Source organism: Mastomys coucha, unplaced genomic scaffold (genome assembly GCF_008632895.1).
Source record: "Mastomys coucha isolate ucsf_1 unplaced genomic scaffold, UCSF_Mcou_1 pScaffold22, whole genome shotgun sequence".
Lineage (NCBI taxonomy): Eukaryota > Metazoa > Chordata > Mammalia > Rodentia > Muridae > Mastomys > Mastomys coucha.
In genome coordinates, this window is record NW_022196905.1 from 230,720,055 (window position 1) to 230,740,811 (window position 20,757).

At 42.6% G+C, this 20,757-nt stretch overlaps 3 long non-coding RNA genes across 3 annotated transcripts in view; 1 reads left to right on the plus strand and 2 right to left on the minus strand.

Moving 5' to 3' along the window:
* Nucleotides 1-4,154: 4,154 nt before the first annotated feature.
* Nucleotides 4,155-20,757, plus strand: part of LOC116069859 — a 23,319-nt gene continuing 6,716 nt past the window's right edge. The window contains exon 1 of the long non-coding RNA XR_004110172.1: nt 4,155-4,279. This is a non-coding gene — a long non-coding RNA (uncharacterized LOC116069859). The remainder of the gene's footprint in view (nt 4,280-20,757) is intronic.
* LOC116069861 lies at nt 10,382-13,438 on the minus strand. The gene is made up of 2 exons (XR_004110173.1): nt 13,099-13,438; nt 10,382-10,581 (listed from the first exon to the last, which is right to left on the minus strand). It is a non-coding gene; the product is annotated as an uncharacterized LOC116069861 (long non-coding RNA).
* LOC116069862 lies at nt 16,756-17,313 on the minus strand. Its single transcript, XR_004110174.1, has 2 exons — nt 17,022-17,313; nt 16,756-16,927 (listed from the first exon to the last, which is right to left on the minus strand). It is a non-coding gene; the product is annotated as an uncharacterized LOC116069862 (long non-coding RNA).

Consider the following 20,757-nt stretch of genomic DNA (forward strand, 5'->3'; position numbering starts at 1 on the left):
AAAAACAAGTGAATGAATATTTTAGAAACTTCCTTTGGGTCTTGTAGAAGACTATGGATGGCAAAGAGGAGTCATTGTTTCATGTTTAAAAGTTCTCTCAGGCGCATGTTTTCTAGTGTTGAACAGAAAAGCCATGATCTCCTCAGATAATCAAGCACACAGTTGGAGCTTCAGGGTAGACATAGACAGAAAGATTTGGATTCCTAATTTAGTATTAGTGGCTTCCTAGATGTAGTTGTGGTACATAATCTATCCAAAAAAATTTTTTGAAATGTGTATAATAGCTGTAGTCTTAAAAAGCATTTTGAAAAGTATGTATATGCCTCTGTCCTGGTTTGAATATGCTTGGTCCAGGGAGTGGCACTATTTGGAGGTGTGGCCTTGTTGGAGTAGGTGTGTCACTGTGGGTGTGGGCTTAAGACCCTCACCCTAGCTGTCTGGAAGTGAGTATTCTGCTAGCAGCCTTCAGATGAAGATGGAGAACACTCAGCTCCTCCTGCACCATGCCTGCCTGGATGCTTCCATGTTCCTGCCTTGATGATAATGGACTGAATCTCTGAACCTGTAAGCCAGCCCCAATGAAATGTTGTTTATAAGAGTTGCTTTGGTCATGATGTCTGTTCACAGCAGTAAAACCCTAACTAAGATAGCCTCTGTGTGTGTGTCTGTGTGTGTATGTGTGTGTGTTGTGTGTTGTGTGAAGGTTAGAGGACAACTTGCAGGAATTGGTCCACTCCTTACACCATGTGGGTCCTGAGGGTTAAACTCAGATCATCAGGCTTGGCAGCAAGCACCTTTATTTACTGAGCCATCTCATTGGCCCGGTGGTTGTGTTTTAACAAATGAACACTTATAGGCTATGTCACAGTGGCTTTGATGTGAGGCCATTTCCACTATGCTCTCACTAAATGGTACAGGTTATACATTGAACCCTTGGAGATCTGAAAGAAAACCCAACTGTTCAAAGCAATGCTCAGAAATTGGAGTATTGATTAGATGTACCCCATCTGCTGGCAAGGGAAGTGAGGCAACTTCCCTGAGTGCCCTGGTGAGTGACAGAGATAGAACCTGATCCTAGGCTGACTCAGTGTGCCATCTGACCTCAGCATCACCATAGCGTTCCTGAGAAATTGCTCAGTTATGATTGTTACTTTTGTCTGCAATCTTCCTGTGAGACATACTATCATAGTACACACAGAACAATATCTGGACCAATCTGGATGCAGTCGGGTGGTTTATCATTGGATCGTTCTACATACTTCTGCCTTGCAGGCAGGGCACTGTGGAGAAGATTGTCTCCTGCTAGGGATACATCCTATCCTACAGTCCTCAGGGCTTCCAAGGACTATAGCTTCCTCCTATGTTATATTGATGCACTTGACATTAAATCTATTCTTCAAATGATACACACTAGCACATTTTTTCCTTCTTGTTCATAAAAAGATTCACCCAAGATCCCCCTTTATTTTGTTTATTCATTCCATGAAAAGATAAGATAATGATTAGGTCCCTGTTGGGAGGCAGCTTCTGTCTAGCCAATCTAAATGTAGGGCTGCATCATGAACCCTCTGTTTAATCACAGCTCTTCCAGGGACAGTAGAGAACATCTCCTGTGGGTAGATGTAAATTTTTAGTTACCTACTTTGGTTGGAAAAGAAAATAATTGGGTTAAAAGACAAATACCTCACCATGACTAAGAACTGGAGTCTTTTTATACTTCAGATATTTACAAAGACTGTTGAGCTTAAGCAAATCCTCCTACTAGAACATCATTGCCAAGAACTGGGGTGCAAAACAGAAGTAGGTTGAGGAGGAAAGGAGGGGGTTGGGCACAACCCAAAGGCTGAGCGAACAGTCATAGCCCTCCTCTTTGCATGTGCTTACCAAGTTTTCAGTGCATCCAGACCAGCCTAAGCTTTTCTCTCCTGGAGGAGGACACTCTACTATCTAAAACATATTTGTTTTTTAAGCCTTCTTGGTGGAGAGTGGAGATTTTTTGAAGTAGTGGGCACTTCCCCACTCTGCGGTACCCCACAGTAAATAGAGCAGTTTGTGGGGTATGTACTGGGCACTAAATGGGTATTTCTTATATTCTTGGAGGGGTGATGATATGCAAAGAGCAAAGATCATGTCATCTGTTAGAGGTGATTCAAAGCCAGGGGGTTAAGAGGTGAAATTCTTGGCTTCCAGGACACATTAAGAAGATCATATGCTGTGATCCATGGAGGTAGCTTCACCTCAGGCAGACAAGGATGGTTCAACAAACACAACCTAATAAAGCAATAAGTACGTAAATAGACTCAAGGGCAGAAATCACAAATCCACTTCAAGAGACACTGAAAGTGCCTTTGGCAAAGCTCAATACCTGTTTTATGATAAAGGAGGCCCTGAAGGAACTGCACATAGGAGGAACATACTTCAACATAATACAGGCTGGCCTAGGAGCTCTAGTACTATATGACAGTATAATGTCACAATGTCACCAAGAGCTAACATTGAACTGACATGGAAAAACTCAGTGTTTCCTCTAAAATTAGGTCTGTGACCCAGGGAGCTACTCTCTCTTATTCACTATACAGCTAATTCAATATAGAGCTTATTCAGTAGATTGCTTGAAGTCTTAGTCAGAAAGGAGCAATCAAAGGAATGCAAGCAGGAAAGACGGAAGTCAAACCATTCCTGGGTGCCATCAACGTCATCCCATACTTAAAACCTTGCCACCACCACTGGAAGCCCTTAAACCTGACAAGCATCTTCAGCAAAGGAGCAGGACTCAAAGTCAACAGCAAACCCAGTAGCTTCTTTTCTGTATAACAATAATGATCATGGAGAGAGAGAAATCAGGAAAACAATCCCATTCCCAATGCCCCCAAAAGATAAACAAACAAAAACCCAAGACAACCTATGGACAGACCCAAGGCATGAGAGATCTCTACATTAAAATCCTTAAACACAGAAGCAAGAAACTAAAGAAGGCACTGAAAGACCGAGAGCCCTCCCATGCTCACAGAACAGCAACTGATATTATGAAAAGTGGCTAGATTACCAGAAGCAATTTATAGATTTTAGGCAATCCTCATCAAAATTCTATTGACATTCCTCTAGGAATGAGGGGGGGGCCTTAAAATTTACATAGAAGCAGAAATGACCAGGAAGAGCCAAAGCAATCTTGACCAAAAAGAGCAACGCCAGAAGCATCTGACTTCCGACTATACTACAGAGCCATAGTAACACAAACAGCACAGCCCTGGCACAAAACAGACGCACGGAGCCATAAAATATACACGGAGATTTGCAAATAAAGCCATACTGCTTCAGCCACCTGGTTTTTGGCAAAGATTCCCAAACCATACATTGGAGAAACAACAGGTTTGTTAAAAAACACTTTCACATGTAGAGGAATTAAACTGGACCCTTGTATCTCGATCTGTACAAAGATCAAAATAGATTAGAGACTTTTATCATAAGATCTGAACACATTGAATCTGATAGAGGAAAACAGAGGCAAAGCTTGGTGAGAATGGGCAAGGGTTCCCGCCCCTCTGCCCCCTCCCCTCCCCCCCCCAAAGGACCCAATAGCTCTGTAAGTCAAGTAGCCATTGCTGACAAGGGGGACTCCTGAGAGATGTTTCTTCGCAACAGGTAAAAACACAGATTCCAGTGTGGGAAAGTCTCTGCCAGCTTTGCACATGACAGGGCTTAACCTCTACCTTGTGAGAAGAACTCAAAAAGTAAAATATGGAACCTCCCAGGTCACCAGTCCATACACATAAGTGAGCATGTGAGTTGGATAGACACTCTTCAAGGAAACAAGTAAAAATAACGGTTACTCTGCGAAAAGTGTTGAACATCCTTAGCCATCAAGGACATGCAAACCAAAACTGCTCGAGGTTCCCTCTCACTCCAGAGTGTCAATCATTGGGAAAACAATAGCAACTGCTGGAGAGGGTGGGAGTGGGAGGCGGAACCTTTGCACACAGCTGGTGGGAATGTAAACTGGTCCAACCACTGTGAACAAGCACTGCCACGTGACCCAGCTAAATCATCCCCTGGGAATATATCCACAGGAGTCCAAGCCAGCCAATTACAGACACCCTTGCTTACCCATGTTTCCTGGGGGCACTGTTCATAACAGCCAAGTTCAGGCACCAGCCTCGAAGCCCATCCACAGCAGGATAATTTAAGAAGGTGTGGTTTGATATAGTCAGCCACAAAGAAGAACGAAACCAAGCCATCTGCAGTCAAAGAGATAGACTTGAAGATTCTTGTATTAAGCAAGGTAAGCCAAACTTAGAAAAACAAATATTGCAGGCTTTCTCTCATATGCAGAACTTAGATTTGAATAGACATAAAGATGTAGGTAGTCATGGACAGACACAGATGATGCAGGCATACATATGACATAAAAGTATAAAGTAAGGTGATTTGAGGAGAGAAGGGGATTAGCAGGAAGAGAGAAGAACAAACAGGAGAGAGTAAGAAAGCATGAGTGTAACCCAACAGTATGACATACACGGATGAAAGTGTCATTTTGAAACATGTCACGTGTCCAGTGTATTCTGACAAACGATCTTTTAAATTCTGTCATGATTTTAGTATGCACTGCTGGACAGATGACCTAATCCTCCTGCACCTCAGGTTAGCCTTGTCGGCAGCAATGAAGATTGATGGGTTTCTGTTTGGTGAACTGGCTGCAATGGTTAAATTAGTAACTACAAGGCCAGCTCTTAGGGCAGGAGCTCAGGAGAAGGGGAGCATGGGAGGGGGCGTTGGGGGGGTTGGGTGTGCATGTGCACAGTAAAGCCTAGCCATTGCCACTCTTCTCCCTTAGAATGCAAAATTCCTTTAAAATGTGAAAATAAGATACAAAGATAGTGGGAGGTCTCCTTATCATCACTAAGCTTATTTTAATGACATTCAAATGTGATGTCCAGATAAAGCTGGCAGATTGTACCACACCTATGTGTCCCTTCACTCCCATCCGAGAGCATTAAAATGATGAGGTGTTTTGTTTTGTTTTGCTTTGCTTTGTTGAGGCAGTTTCCCATAGAGTCAATGACGGCCTCAAAACCTACTGAAGAGCTGAGACTGACCTTGAGACTGAGACTGAGTCAATGATGGCCTCAAAACCTACTGTATAGCTGAGACTGACCTTGAAACTGAGACTGAGTCCTCCTGCATCTACTTCCTCAGGGCTGGGGTTGCAGGTGCACAACAGCAGCCATAGCTGGTTTTGTTTATTTTTGAGACAAGGTTTTATTCCGTAGTCCCAGACTCAAACGTACAACAGCCTTCTTGTCTCTGCCTCCTGTGTGCCAGGATCACAGGCATGTACCTCCATGCCAGAATTTTTTTTTTTTAAATTGCCAAGTAATGTTCTCTTACTAACTTGGAGTTTGTTGGTTGGGCTTGCCTGGCTAGCCAATGAGCACCAGAGGCCCACCTGTCTCTTCCTTCCCAGGACTCAGACCATTTGAGTTCTGGGGATCAAACGTGGGTCCTTATGCTTGTATAGCAAAGACTTTATGGACTAAGCCATTCCCCCAGCCCTATCACCTACTAGTTTTAATTGCTGTGTTGTGACCTCTGTCAGGAGGAACAGGCAGCAGTGTGTGACCAGGAGAGAAGGCCTCTGCACTATTAAGAGACACAGAGCCAAATCACAGTATTTGAAAATAGACATTGATCAAGTCAGATGAGGTGGTGAAGCCCAAAGCAGCTATTACATTTTTAAAAAAGACATATACATGATAATCTCATACTAGAGGTACACTGATTCATAAAACCTCAATTAGTCAAAAAGGGAGAAAAAAATGTGAAAGGGCCAAAAGAAATGAAGAACGGGTAGAAAGATACACCATGCAGACACAAATCAGGAGCCAGGGCAGCTTTATTAACATCGGTGTAGGCTGCAGACAAGACGGATTGCCACTGATAAAGAGAGCTATTACACTGTGATAAAGAGCTCCATGCTCTGAGAAGACAAAGCGATGAATGATCCCATGTCTATAAATTCAACATCTTAGTGCAAGTGGATGGATTTCTTGAAAAACACATCTTACCAAAATAAGAAGAGAAAACAGAAGAAGTCAAATAGCCCCATGTCTATTCTCAAAATTGAATTCATGATTTAAAATCTTTCAGCAAAGAGAACCCAAGCGTAAATAGTTAGTTCTACTAAAGGGTTCTCTCTCTCTCTCTCTCTCTCTCTCTCTCTCTCTCTCTCTCTCTCTCTCTCTCTCTGTGTGTGTGTGTGTGTGTGTGTATGTGTGTGTGTGTTTGGGGGTATGTATGATATATGTGGATATGTATGAGGGAAACAGTACCCATGTATACACGGAGGACAGAGAAGATCTGGTAACCTGATCTATCGCTTTCCAAGTTATTCCTTTGAGAAAGGCTCCCTGCAGACCCAGTAGCCCTCCTCTCTCTACCCTACAAGCGACTTGGTTCCAGGCATGCATGGTCACACCAGCACCATGGGTTACAGGCATGCATGGGCATACCTAGGTTTTTACAAGAGTATTGAGGATTTGAATTCAGACCCTCCTGTTTCAGCAGCAAGCACCCTCACTCTCCAGTCCTGTTGGCTCTACCAGAGGCTGAAGGAAAAACAAACTCAAGTCTTCTGAAAGCTCTAAGGAAAATGGAAGGAAGCACTTTGCAAGCTGCTCCATGAGACTAGTGCATCCTCCAGAGTAGAGCCTGATTGGGGGGAGCCAGACGCAGCCACATGCGTGGTAGATCCTCTGGATGCAGAGGCCAGAGGATTGATGGCATGTTCCAGGCTGCCTGAGGCGACACACACAAAAACAATCCGAAAAGATATTGGGGAAAAAAAGAAAGAAAAAAGAAAAGGAAAAATACAGACCAACATCCTCCATGAATGAAGTTGCAAAGCCTTGAATACAATGTTAGAAATTCAAGTTAGTAATATGTACAAAGGATAAAATAAAATTACCATTAGGGACTTAAGCTGAGATTGATTGTTTGTGTTAGAAGTGAAATCTGTACAGTGAATCACATAACAAAAGAAGTGAAAACAGCATTTCTCACTTGATTGAAAATCCGTTCAGGAGCTTGGAGAGGTGGCTCTGTGATTAAGAACACTGGCTGCTCTTGTAGAGGACCCGGGTTCAAGTCCCAGCACTCACATGGTAGCTCACAACTGTCTGAAACTCCAGGTTCAGGAGATCCAACACCATCATGTGTACATATATGCAAGCAAAACCACCAATGCACATAAAATAAATAGATAATTTTTTTAAAAGTCACTTTTATTGCTAGGTGGTGGTAGCACACACATTTAATCCTAGCATTTGGGAGGCAGAGGCAGGTAGATCTCTGTGAGTTCAAGGCCAGCTTGGTCTATAGAGTGAGTTCCAGGACAGCCAGGGGATACACAGGGAAACCCTGACTCAAAACCCACCACCACCACCACCACCAACAACAACAACGAAACAGAAACAAACAAACAAAAAAAGGAAAGGAAAGAAAAACATTTCAGAAAAAAATCAACTATGCATGATGAAAACTTCTAAAAATAAAGAAAATTTTCTATCTATCTAATAAGAAAGCACATATAAAACCCCATACTTATAATCCAAAATGGAATGTTTTCTTTTTGAGACCAGAAATGAGAACTCCACTTCCTTCATCTCTGGTCGACATTGTCCCCGAAGCCCTCTCTACTGAAGCAAGGGCACAGAAGTTAGAGGCATGTTTATTCCATAGATGGCAGGATCGTATACTCAAGACTGCCTAAGGAATCAGCCACAGAGACCAAGGTCAGTGAACAACAACAAAAAAATTGTAAAACATTTTATTTTTTTCAGCAAAAGTTTAAATGAAAACTTAAAACAACTCTATAATAGTTACAAAACCATAAATTACTTATAATTCATAAAAGTTATATGAGAATTGAACAAGAAAAGCTGACTATATCACAGGAAGTTAGTAAGTAACAAATTAAAAGCCATGCTCATGAATGAAAAAAATCCATAATTCAAAGGTGCCAATCAATTTTCTCTTAACTGATCTGTGTGTAATAACACCCAAAGTTCTAGGGAGAGTTGGATTGTGTGATGGTTTGAATAGGAATGGACTTCATAGATTCATGTGTTTGAATATGCTTGGCCTACAGGGAGTAGCACTATTAGAAGGTGTGGCCTTGTTGGAGTGGGTGTGGCCTTGTTAGAGGAAGGCTATGCTCAAGCTATAGTCACTGAAACACGGTCTTGTGCTGCCTGTGGATAAAGATGTAGACCTTTCAGCTACCTCTCCAGCATCATGTCTGCCTCCACATTGCCGTGTTTCTTGCTATAATGATAATGGACTAAACCTCTGAGCTGTAAGCAAGTCACAGTGAAATGTTTTCCTTGATAAGAGTTGCAGTGGTCATGGTATCTCTTCACAGTAATGAAACCCCAACTAAGACAGGTCAGGTTTGTGACACTTCCTGGTTACCAGGAAGATTTTTATTGGAAATTAACAAGCTCTTATAGCATGATTAAGATTATGATTAGACTCTGAAGGCCTCCAGCCCCTACTCCAGGATTGCATTTCAGAAGCTTGGTCTTGAGTCTGTGGCTCTATTTTGAAGGCTGCATAGTCTTTTGCAGTGGGGCCTGGCTTTTAGAAGCAGGCCACTAAGGCCCCATCCCCCACCCCTAGCTTTTCAGTGTTACACCAGCCCCTGAATCTGGTCCACTCCATGTGAATAGCCACTGTCAGTTGCTCCCACCACCATAGACTGACCTGTTCCTGACCAGGATCGTCTGAGACCCTGTGAAACCTGTTCTCCCCTAAATCGCTGATTTTTGGTAATTTGTTCCAGTGACTAGAGAAGTGGCTAATCCCGTATAAAAAATGCAAAAGATGAGAAATAGTCAAAGCAACCTTTAAAAGAACAAGTTGAGAGCATCTTTTTCCTGCTTTCAAGATTACCATTATTTACACAAAGAATAAAAGCCAGCACAACAGAATAGAATTTCAAAATAGATCACAGATGTACTTATGATCAATTGATTTTCAAGAAAGGTGTGTGTATATGTATCTCTGTGTGTGCATGTGTGAGTGTGTGTGTGTGTGTGTGTGTGTGTGTGTGTGTATGCGTCCAATGGAGAAAGACGTGTTGACATAAATGATCTCACAAAAAATTTACTACATCCAGTTAAAAAACAAAAACCTTAACTGAATCTCAATCTCTTCCTTAAAGTGTGAGCTAAAGCGAGGTTGGGGCAGGAGGCTTAATGGGAAGTCAGCCACCATAATGCTTCCCAAAGGAGAACAGGAGAAGGTCTGCAGAAACCTTGACATTACACAGATACTAGTTATAAGAGAAAAAAACATAACTCGTATACAGCCAAAACTTAATTTTCTGTCAACAAATAATGTAATTGAAAACCAAAACCAGTCACAGAGTGGGAAAACTATTCAAAACTGATCTTTTGCTTGTATATGTGTCTATGTATATGTTCACATGTTCACATGCCTGTGGGTACACTTGTGCACACATATGTGCCGGACAGAAGCAGATGTTGAGTATCTTCCCAAGTTACTCTCTACTTTATTTCCTGAAGCAGGTTCAGTCATTGAAGCCAGAGTTGGCCCATCCCGCTACTCTAGCTAGTCAGCTTGCTCCAGGCTATATTGATAAAATTTTATGAAAATGTCTCTTAACTCCAGAAAGATTTTTCCTGGACCTCACAGTCAAATTAATAGCATGCCTGGAGATCACTGAAGACTGTGTACTTCACCTGCTAGCCTTCTGTAGAGTCAGCCCAAGTTTAACCTGCCTCTAAGCGAACAAAGAAACCAACCTTGCTATGCCTTGGGTTTTCCCCATGCTACCAACTCCTACAACTTCAGCTCAATGCATAGCTTTAATTTTGAATTATGGGCTATTCCATGCCCTGGAGCCATAATCAGGTATGTGTGTATATATTTGTTGTAATCATTTTCTGAAAGCAGCCAATAGGTTGGAAGCCACCATATACAACAAATACAGTTGTATGTACCCATAAGTGCTGGAAGCATTTGTAGGCACAGCTTAGTAGCTTCTGTTTCTAGCACTGAAAGATATTCTGGGTCTGCTGAGAGAAGCCAAGTAACTTCTTCCTTTGTAAAACTCTGTTGTTGATTCCTGTAAAATGAAACAAAAAGAGCCCCCATCCTTTTCCATGCTGTGCTATCTGTGCTGTTTAATTAACACAGAGGCACAGACAGACACAGAACACACGAGCAACAGCAGCAGGCAGATCAGACACACAACAGACAGGTTACAGACAGAACAGTAACTGCAGATAGGCAAAAGGAATAAGGAGAGAAGTAGAGAATTCAAATTTAGGTTCAGTCTTGATCAACTGAATGGAAGAGAAAGTTGCTTTCTCATTGTTCTTTAATGAGACACTGGCATGCTTTGGTGCCCACTGGGGTTGTCTTTCATGCAGTAAATGATGCCCCAGCGTTCTCTTCCTATTGCAGGATTCTTTCTGTCTCCGGTGCAGGAATTGTGGGGGAGTTGTCAGGTCTGTTGGGCTTTTATGTCGGTCTTGGAGACCCAAGCTCCTGTCCTTATGCCTGCGAGACAAGAGTTTCATTCAGGGTCATCTCCTCAGCCCTTGAGACTTATATCTAACAAAGACTTGCTATCTAGACTATACAGGCATTTTACAATCAGTAGTAGACAATTCAATATCTCCAAAAGCAGGACACCGGAATGACAGGCAGCAATAGTCTGCTACAACAGACTGACCACAGCTTGGCAGGCAAAAAGGAACAAACTTCCTGGTGAGTCTCAAAGACGTTGTTGGGGATGAGGAGAGACACAGCTCTAGATTGCCACCCTTAGCAGCCTGGGAAGTTTCTCTAGACCAGTAGTTCTCAATGTATGGGTCGTGATGACCCTTTGGAGGGTCAAATGACTTTTTCACAGGGGCCACGTATCAGATATCTTGACTATCAGATATTTACATCATGATTCATAACAGTAGTAAAATTACAGTTATGAAGTAGCAACAAATAACTTTATTGTTGGTGGTCACCACAACATGAGGATCTGTATTAAAGGTACATTAGGAAGGTTGAAAACCACTGCTCTAGACTCTTAGGGAACCTCAATTCAGGCCAAATCAGGACTTACAGTTTCAATGCTGAAAAGCATTTTCAGGACTAGCCAGTTTAGAAGCAGCATTGCAAAGCTTCCTGAAAATATTTTAGTGTAGATGTAAGCACAAGGATCAGAAGAGAGGTGCCTAGAAGAAAGCTGGCTACACAAAGAGTATAGAGACGGGCTTCTCAAAGAAGAGCCATACAAATCAGGACATCAGAGGTGGATCTGTGGACTTTTTTGAGGGAGAATTGCAACAAATTGCTTTAGCGTTAGCCAAATACAATTTTTTGATGACTCTCAAATTACATATCAGAAGATTGCCAGGAAACCTCTCCCCCTCCCTTCTTCTCTGTGTATGAGATTGTGCTCCAGAGATGCCTGGAGTAGAATTGTAACCCTACACTACACCACACAGAAGCCACTAGGCTTGCACAAAAGGTCCAGCACATATCCTTTCCCCCTAAATAGAGGTTCTGGTGAGATTCCTGGGAAATTGTAGGTTTACAACTGGAAAGGGAGAGAGGCCTTAAGCAGTCGGTAATTGTGCTGGGATTCTCGCTGCCGTGCTCGTGACAGGCTTGGACCAAATGCAAGGTCCATTTCTCCTCTTGTGTTCTCAAGACTTTCCCGTCCTTTCTACCCCACCTCAATATCACTTTGGGTAAAAGAGGTGAGACACACACAAGTACCTCCTCTAGGTCTCTGAGCGTGGGACTTTTGGTACAAGAGTTATATGATAGGGCTAGAGCAGTGTGCTTTGGACTGGCTTGAAAGCAAGGCACAGGAGCATTTTTTTTTTTTTTCTGGATGATATGAGTGTTCCATTTCCAGGTTAGTGGGCCTCAAGCACGGGGACTCGCTTCTCTGGGAGTGATACCAGGCAAGTCCTCCACAGGGTGACTGAAATGGTAGAGAGGACTCTGCTCTGTATCCTCGCTGCATATTCCAGTATGAGCCTACCTGTGGCAGCCATATTAATATTAATTAGGCACAGTAACTAATGAGCAAGTACACATAAGAACACAATATAGGAAGTGTGAAGAGGAGAGTGGAATGATAGTTGTTGCTTATTACCAGATCACCTAGCATTTTCACACCATGGATAACCAACCGCTGGTGCTCCATCAATGAAAAGGAAATTTCTGCTGTAGCAAAGCTCACTGGGCTGTGTACAGGAAACCTATAGACCCCATTCTGTGTAAATTACACCTTTGTCTTACAAAAAAGGAAAAACATCTGAATTGCAACCAAAAGAAGATCACAAAATATATATATATATATACCATCCAATCCCATTACCTTCTATTACACACATGCAGGCTCACACACATACACATACCAAGTGGGTCAGGAGGGAAACTGGAGAAGCTTTATTTTCTCCTCATAAACTCAGAATTATTTGAGACTTTAAAATCTTAAAAAATTGGTACCTGTTTAACTGATAAGAATAAAGACAGAAGAAGGTATGTGTGTGTGTGTGTGTGTTGTTGTTGTTGTTGTTGCTACCTACAATGCTATGAGCTTCATCAGAGGATCAATGACTTTCATTTCAAATAGGTAGTTATTTCTAAAGAGTGACCAGCAGAAACTCAGCCCCGGGATTATCCGGTGCTTGGTTCATGTAACAACAGCACCATTGCCAGTCAAGCTCAAAAGACAGCGTAAGAAAATACTGGAAAAGCAAGGCATTAAATACAACAGGAGTGGACTTGTGACAGAAGTTATCTGTAGTCCCTAATTACAGAAGTCTCACTTCCCACTCCCCCCACCACACACACACACACACACACACACACACACACACAAACAGATGCAAAGTCAGATTCAATGTTGTCTAATTAACCAGCACACACACAAAACTTCCCAGGAGAGGTGGGTATGCCTTAGCCCAATCAATAAGACCCAAACCCTCCTCAATGCTCCCTCCACCCCAGTGCTCCCAGGCAAGCCATTTCATTTCTTTTCGGGCCGCTTGTAATATTTACAGAAGAGGCCGTGCCGGTAAACAGTTTCACACAATGAGGTGTGTGAGTTGATAGGGTCCTACTCAGCCTCTGAACTCCCCTGATGAGCTGCCAAAAGTTGTTATGAATGGCCTGGCTGACAGGGTGATGGCTGATAAAGGAAAAACAAACAGCTCAAGTAATTCATGAAAACACACAGCGCCAAGACAAATCCGGTGGCGAGTGACAGTTGAGATAATGGAATTCTGGAAGCTTCTCTTAAGGGGTCCTCTCTACACGCTTATTCTGCAAATAGATTCCCCTTAATGTAGCAGGACCTTCAACTTATTTCTACAAAAAATTATTTATGGTGATGTCTGGTGGGAAGCCCTGGCATTGGACTTCTGTGTGGTGGTTCGTTCTCTATGCTCTCTCCCTTCATCTAGAGCAGTAAGACTCTTAGTGGATGGAGACCTGGACTGCCACTTAAAGAAAGAAAATATCCTATTTCCAGTTCGATTCCAGAAACATTTCTGAGGTATTTTTTCCTCTCATTTATAAACCATTTGCCACAACCCTTTGATTAGAAAATAAATATTGGCTTATGTACTCAACTGCTAATATTTTAAGAGAGAACAGTTTAAATGTGGTTGAAGTCAATTTCCAAATCACAGCCCATTTTGTGTTGATCTCCTTAAATCAGGCATGACAAAGCAAGAAAGTATCAATTTGTTGATGTTTTGCCTTTGTGTCCAATGATTTTCCATGAAATGCATTTGTGGTTTCTGTAAATACAGCCTATTTCTTGATGTTTTAGGAAGCAGAAAAATCATGACATATATAAGCATGCATATACACATACATAAATACATATAAGCACGCGTGTACACACACAGAAATACATATAAGCACGCGTGTACACACACAGAAATACTATCAGATGAAGCAAGAGAAGGGGGTGGAAGGAAAAGGGAGCAGGGAATAGCAAGCCTGGGGGCAAATGGTCAAGAAGTGTGTGTGTGTGTGTGTGTGTGTGTGTCTATGTGTGTGTGGGTTGAAAGGCTTGGCTTCTGAGGCCAAGTAATTGTTCAAACATGTAGAAACTGGGTCCCACCAGCTGTCACCCAAATCAAAGTCTACGTTTGAATAGGACACCTGGTGATTCACACACACACACACACACACACATACACACACACACACACACACACACACACACTAGGTTTTGAGGAGCTTCATAATTGGTGTGGCTGTTTCTCTTCCAGAGTTTAAGGCTGACAGCTGTGTAAGTTTGCAACTCTCTCAAAGTAAGTTAGAAGTCTTCGTTCAAGTCTCTTTTTTTTATATTCTTCTCTTCCCTTTGGAGAAATCTTAAAGTGTCTTGAGCTTCGCAGGCCTTCTGGGAAGGTCCACCTCTTCCTCAGACATTTCTCTTTTACCCTGGTACACACACATCCAACCCACTGCACAATGCTAGGCACTGTGCCATCCTTGACTTTGAAAACACAAAGTAATAACAATATGGTTTCTATAACAACCACAAAGACACTGTAACGTCTTGAGTATAGAATACTCAAGATTGGATTCTATTTGCTTTTGAGAGAGGGACTCTTTATGGAGACCTGGCTGACTCTGAGTTCATTATCTTCTTGCCCGTATCTCTTGTAGGCTAGAATTTTAGGTTACACCACCATACTTCCACTCAGGGTCAACTGTTTAACTACTGCAACGTGCAATCAAGGATCTTAAAGGAGAGCTCAAAGAGGCATTGGAAGGCCAACAGCCAGGGAGCCTTCATGTATGCAGAGAGCAGTCAGAACCTACATTTACATAGACATGGGGCTTGTTTGTTATTATATAGAGTGTCTTTTTTAACAGAGTGGTCTTGAGATCTAATCCAACCATCAGCCAGTATCTTAGGTATTGATGCAGTCTACCATATATACATTTCAAAAGCTATGGCCTAAAGCCAAAAGTCATTAGAGAAAATAGCTGCAATAGATAGTTATTACAATGGTTGGTTGCCTTAAATGAAAAGGGGTTTCTTGTTTGATTTTGATTGTGTATTTTAATTGTACAAAATAATAATTTCTTCCTTACAACATTTTCATGCACAGATAGTCACCTCTACTTTACCCTTCTTATACTTCTCCCAGATGGGGCCCCTAAACAAGTGCCCCCCTTCTCTTCTTCTTCCTCCTCTTCCTTCTCCTCCTCCTCCTCCTCTTCCTCGTCTATACTCTGCATGAGAGACCACATGCCATATTTATCTTTCTTAGTTTCACTTTGCATTCAAATGCTGATCTCCAGTTTCCCACATGGTATGATCCCTGTACATTAGAAAATGCATACCTGCCAGTAGGTGACTTACACATTTTTCCCGGAAATGCTTAAAAAGACCCAGCTGATATTAGCTACCTCTGTGAAGACAGAGGAATTGGCAGTAAAGTGGAGGAGAAGATAGTCTTCTTTTTAAGACTTATTCTACCTTTTGCATGTTCTAGAAGCTCTGTGCATATACAGTGGAGGCTGTGCACACACAGTGGAGGCCAGCAACATCTTGGCATTGAGCCTTTGAGCCGTGTTGTCTTCAGTCCCAGCTGTAATAACATTAGGAGAAACTCTCTAGATAAACGTTCTCTCTCGTGAGTTTCATCTTCACCTGGAATGTCTTCTAGGAAGGAGACTTCCCGCAGAGCAGCCTGATACCCTGGTGAGCTGTCTCCTGGGCCCTCAGCCTGATACCCTGGAGAGCTGTCTCCTGGGCCCTCAGCCTGATACCCTGGAGAGCTGTCTCCTGGGCCCTCAGGCTGAGGCAAGGGGATCCTAGATTCTAGGCCAACCTGAGCTACAGTAACAAGACTTTACAAAGAGAAGAAGAAAGAGTGTGCAGGCAGTGTGCTTTCTCTACTCCAGGGTTCTTCACCTGGTGAATTCTCTGTTCACAAGATGGCCCAGCCTGTGTATGTGGACAGGAACACAAACCATCCACTCTTGGGAACAAGAAGATGGGGTCACAAGTCACCCTGTTATTGTCCTCCCAGAAGCAAGCAATCTTCTTTTGTTTTCCATCACACCACAGTGGGGTAAAAGCAGGGGGTAGAGGAAAGCCTTGGATAAAAATTTAACATCATTTGGATATTCATTAATCCTCCCACCACGAGGGTACAGCTAGTAGGCTGGTAAGGAGAGAAAAATCAGAGAAAATTCCAGTGTAAGGGAGCCTGCTGGTCCACTTTAGGGACATGCAGCACTGTGAACTTCAGACATCCTCCATGCCCTAGCAAAGAGGTAATAGAAGAAAAGACAAAGGGCTCCTTGCAGTCTTGGATTGAGGTGCAAGTTCCACATCAGTTATCTTTGAAATCATGGCCAGGTCACGTCTCTCTGAACCTCACTATAAAAGTCAGCATAGGCAAGGCTATGCCCCAGTGGCCAGCAAACCTCTGATTGCCAGTGGTTATATGCAATACAGGTTTAGTCTCTCACGTGAAGAACTCTGTAGATGGCAGGGTACTAAGTGGCTATTCTCTCTGTGGATCTCAGCAGGGAGGAGAGAGATGGTAGACATTCTTTTACTACTGACCAGAACTAATCAGTTGGCCCCCAGCTATCTACTCCCACATAAGGGTTGGCTGGGAATGAAATCTTGTGAACCACTGAAAACAAAAGCGAAAGGAACTGTACAATAAAACTCGGCTATCGCTGCTACATTTAATGTTCTTATCTGCAAAGCGAGGCAATGCCTACACTACAGTGTGAAGGGTTTCATAAGGATTCATGAAAGGGGAATAATACACAATAATCAGTCAATATGCACCGTCACTGGTCACTGTCACTGAAGCCAAGGGCTCCTCATAGTCAAGGTTCTCTAGAGGAACAGAAAGGAGAGGATAGTTATACCTATGTGGATAAAATTTGTTAAATTAGCTTATATTAATATAGTAACAACAGCTGCCTCACACCTGAGAGGCGGAAAGCTGTGCAGCTGCTGGTCTGAGGCTGGAGCCTCAAAGTCAGTCACTGGAGAGAACCCTGAAGCTGCTCAGTCTGCAGTCCACAGGGCTGGATGCTTCATCAGTCTCCATTTGGCACCAAAGAGCCAGGAGGCTTCTTGGAGAACAGCTGGTCCTCAATCCTTGCTGGAAGCCTGAGATGGCTGGTTCTAATATCGGTCAAGAAATCCGCAGCAGCAAGGGTGGGGAAGGTCAGGCAAGAGAGAAGGCCATGTCAAGGAGGGCAAATACTCTTCCTTTGCCACGCCCCTAAAACAAAACAAAAAAAACAAAGATCAAAGAGAGCAAAATAAAACAAAAAAACCCAATCAAACAAAAAAACCCTGCTACTGGAATTCAGTAGTCACCCACATTCAGGGTAGGTCTTCCCACATCACCCGCCCCCGCACTCAGGTGGTTCTAAATTGTGGCTAGTTGACATTAGAACCAGCATCTTCAGGGGCTTGTCAACCTAAGGTTGCCTCAGGGACTGTGGAACCTAAGATGTAAGTTTGTGTGCCCATCAGCATGCCTTGGGCCATGGTGACATCCATCACCTGAAACATGACACTTTAAGAGAGCCCCAGGGTGTCATTGGGTGCTGAGACCAACACAGAAGGGCCTGGTCACCTCTCTCCAGCATCTCTTGAAAAGAGGCCTATTGTTTTGTTTTGTTTTGTTTTTTTGTTTTGTTTGTTTTTCGAAATAGGGTTTCTTTGTATAGCCCTGGCTGTCCTGGAACTCACTTTTGTAGACCAGTTAGCCAGCAGAATACTCAATAGGCCACAAGGCACTACCTGATGCCCAAGAAATTTCAATGTACTAGAAAGTAAGAAAGCTACTATGGCAAGTTCACGTCTTCCAGGTAGAGCCCCATGGGGATGAATAGCACACCTAACCATACCATAGAAGTTCTGTATTTATACTCAGAAATCTGCCTGCCTCTGCTTCCCAACTGCTGTTATTAAAGGTGTGCACCACCACTGTCCGGCATTTTTAAAAATTTCTTTATTTATTATATGTAAGTACACTGTAGCCGTCTTCAGATGTACCAGAAGAGGACGTGAGACCTCATTACGGATGGTTGTGAGCCACCATGTGGTTGCTGGAATTTGAACTCAGGACCTTTGGAAGAGCAGTCAGTGCTCGTAACTGCTGAGCCATCTCTCTAACCCCCAGAGGCCTGTTCTTACACATCCCTAGATGCTCACCAGGAGCCACGGAAAGTCAGCAGGAATGCCACCACTCAATGGTAAGGACAACAGAAGTATCTGTTAGTTTCTTCTTTGTGCTAACATTCCTCTAAGTGGCTTGATTCTTATTTGTGTAAGTACCATGTGATGAAGCTGCTATCTCACTTAGGTTGGTTAAGTACGTTCCAGGTATGTGGATGGGGAGAGTCAGACGAGTTGTGTCAAACAGGCTGTGACTAGCCTTTAACTTATTGGTGAAAGATGGAAGCAGGCAAGGAAGACTCTTCCATGAGGGTTGGTAGAGTAACTCTGTAGTAGAAAGATTGTCTAATGTACAATGTAATGTCCAATATAAGACACTGGCCTTGGGTTTCACCCCCGGCATAGCCAATGAATGAATGAATGAATGAATAAATAAATAAATAAATAAAACCCAACAAGATAGAGAGGGAGTTTAAGCTGCTCCACCCACACTTGGCTTCTCCCCATCATTCCCACCCATACTTTCCTAGGGCTGTCTACACCACATTGCCTAACTCCTCCCAGCTGAACACTCAGTAGGCCACAAGGCACTATCTAGAATCTGATGCCCTAGAAATGGCAAGGTACCAGAAAGTAAGAAAGCTACTATGGCAAGTTCACACCTTCCAGGCAGTGCCCCATGGACACGAATAGCACACCTAACCATACCTTTCTAGAAGTTCTGTATTTTTGTTTCTTAAGACAGAATCTTTTTCTATATCTCTGGCTGTCCTGAAACTCACTATGTAGACCAGGCTGGCCTCAAACTCACAGAAACCCAACTGCTCCTGCATTTTTTATTCTAGTGCTAGGATTAAGCTCTACTCCATAATACCTGGCCAGAAAGTTACGGTCTACTAGAAGTAAATCATGATAAGAAAATATAAAATTGACACTCTGGTCTTTGTCAGATAATTTATTAGTTAGATCATTTATTTTTCTTGGCAAAAAATAAAATAATAGGAGTTCTCAAATATACAAATAAGATAGTCCATTACTTTACAGAAGGTGATAAAACAACTTTAGTTGAGCCTAATTCATCTTATTTGCCTTCAGTTTGCTCTTAAAAACTGAAGATGGGCTCACAGAGACCATGAAAGTAGACACATGGCCTGCATGGGTTCAAGCAGGGCTCCAATCCCTGGGAGCAGGGAGTAGACACCAGCTCCCATCTCTAACCAAGAAGTGACCTGCAACTGATAGGCTAGAGCAAAGGAGAAATCAATTTCCGAATGTGGAGTATCCGTGAGTACATTAGCCATCCCTCAGGACAGGCGCCATGCCCTGGAGTCATTAGCCAACACAAAATGAACTCAGTGGTATCCTTGTCAACTTTTTTGCTTCATTTGTGGATTTTTTTTTCCTTATCAATCTCTTGCCTGTTTATTTGATTTTTGTTTGTGTGTATGCTTCTTACTGTTTTTGCTATTGTTGCTATTGTTTTTGTTTGTTTTAAAGAGAGATGAAAAAAACCTTAAAGTTGCATATGTAGGGAGGTGGGGAGGGTCTGGGAGAAAGAGAGAGCATAGTCAAAATATGATTGAAAACAAGAATTTTCAAAAAAAATCTCGATTGTAAAAAAAGATTAAGTAAAAGAAAAGAAAAAAACTAAGAATTTTCAATAAGAAAAAGTTAAAAAGAACAAAATAGAAATGCAAGAGTGCTGGAGGGCTGCTTGTGTGTGCCTACACAGCTCTATGGAGCCCTAAGACTTCCTTCTAGAGTATTCTGCTTGCCTGACTTGGGCCTCAGACCCACAAGTGACTGACGGCATGACTGTTCCTCCATTCCATGGTGACCAGGAACATTTGGAAACTGGTTTGAAGGGCGTAATTATCATTTCTTATGGTCTTTTAGGAGTTTGAGAGAAAAAAAGGCAGCCACAACAGCCATCGTGTCACCCAACTCTAAGAAAAAGCCACATGCCCAGCTCGTGTTACACTCGGGCACTGCGGGTCTGATTCGCAGTTCTGTGCCACGGTTATGACACTCAGCCAAGGAGTTAAAGCCTTTCGACATACTACATTGGCCTCTGACATGTTGCCAGTGCAAAATGACACAGCATGCTGAAAATGATAACCTTTACAACTGTGATAATATATTGGTCCAAAGAGTCAGCTGATGCCTCTTACAGATGCTAACATGGAATACTAGGAATCATTGGTTGTATTCTGAAATTGTATTCTTGTCATAATGATAACACACACACACACATACACACACAAACACAATAGTGACCAATTAATAAATATTGGGTATCTCCCCCAAGTAGACATGGTTTTAAGGACTTACTCAAGCCACCCCAAAGTTCCCTCTGAACAGTCCTAGGAGGCAGGTGCTGATAGATCTAACATTTTTTAGACAATCTGAATATGCCTCTTCCAATTTTACTGGTGATACACATTGTGAATATGAAGGTCTGAGCATGGGCAAGTGTGTTAGACTTGTCATATAGAAATTACCAGGCATATCTCTCTTTCTCTCTCTCTCTC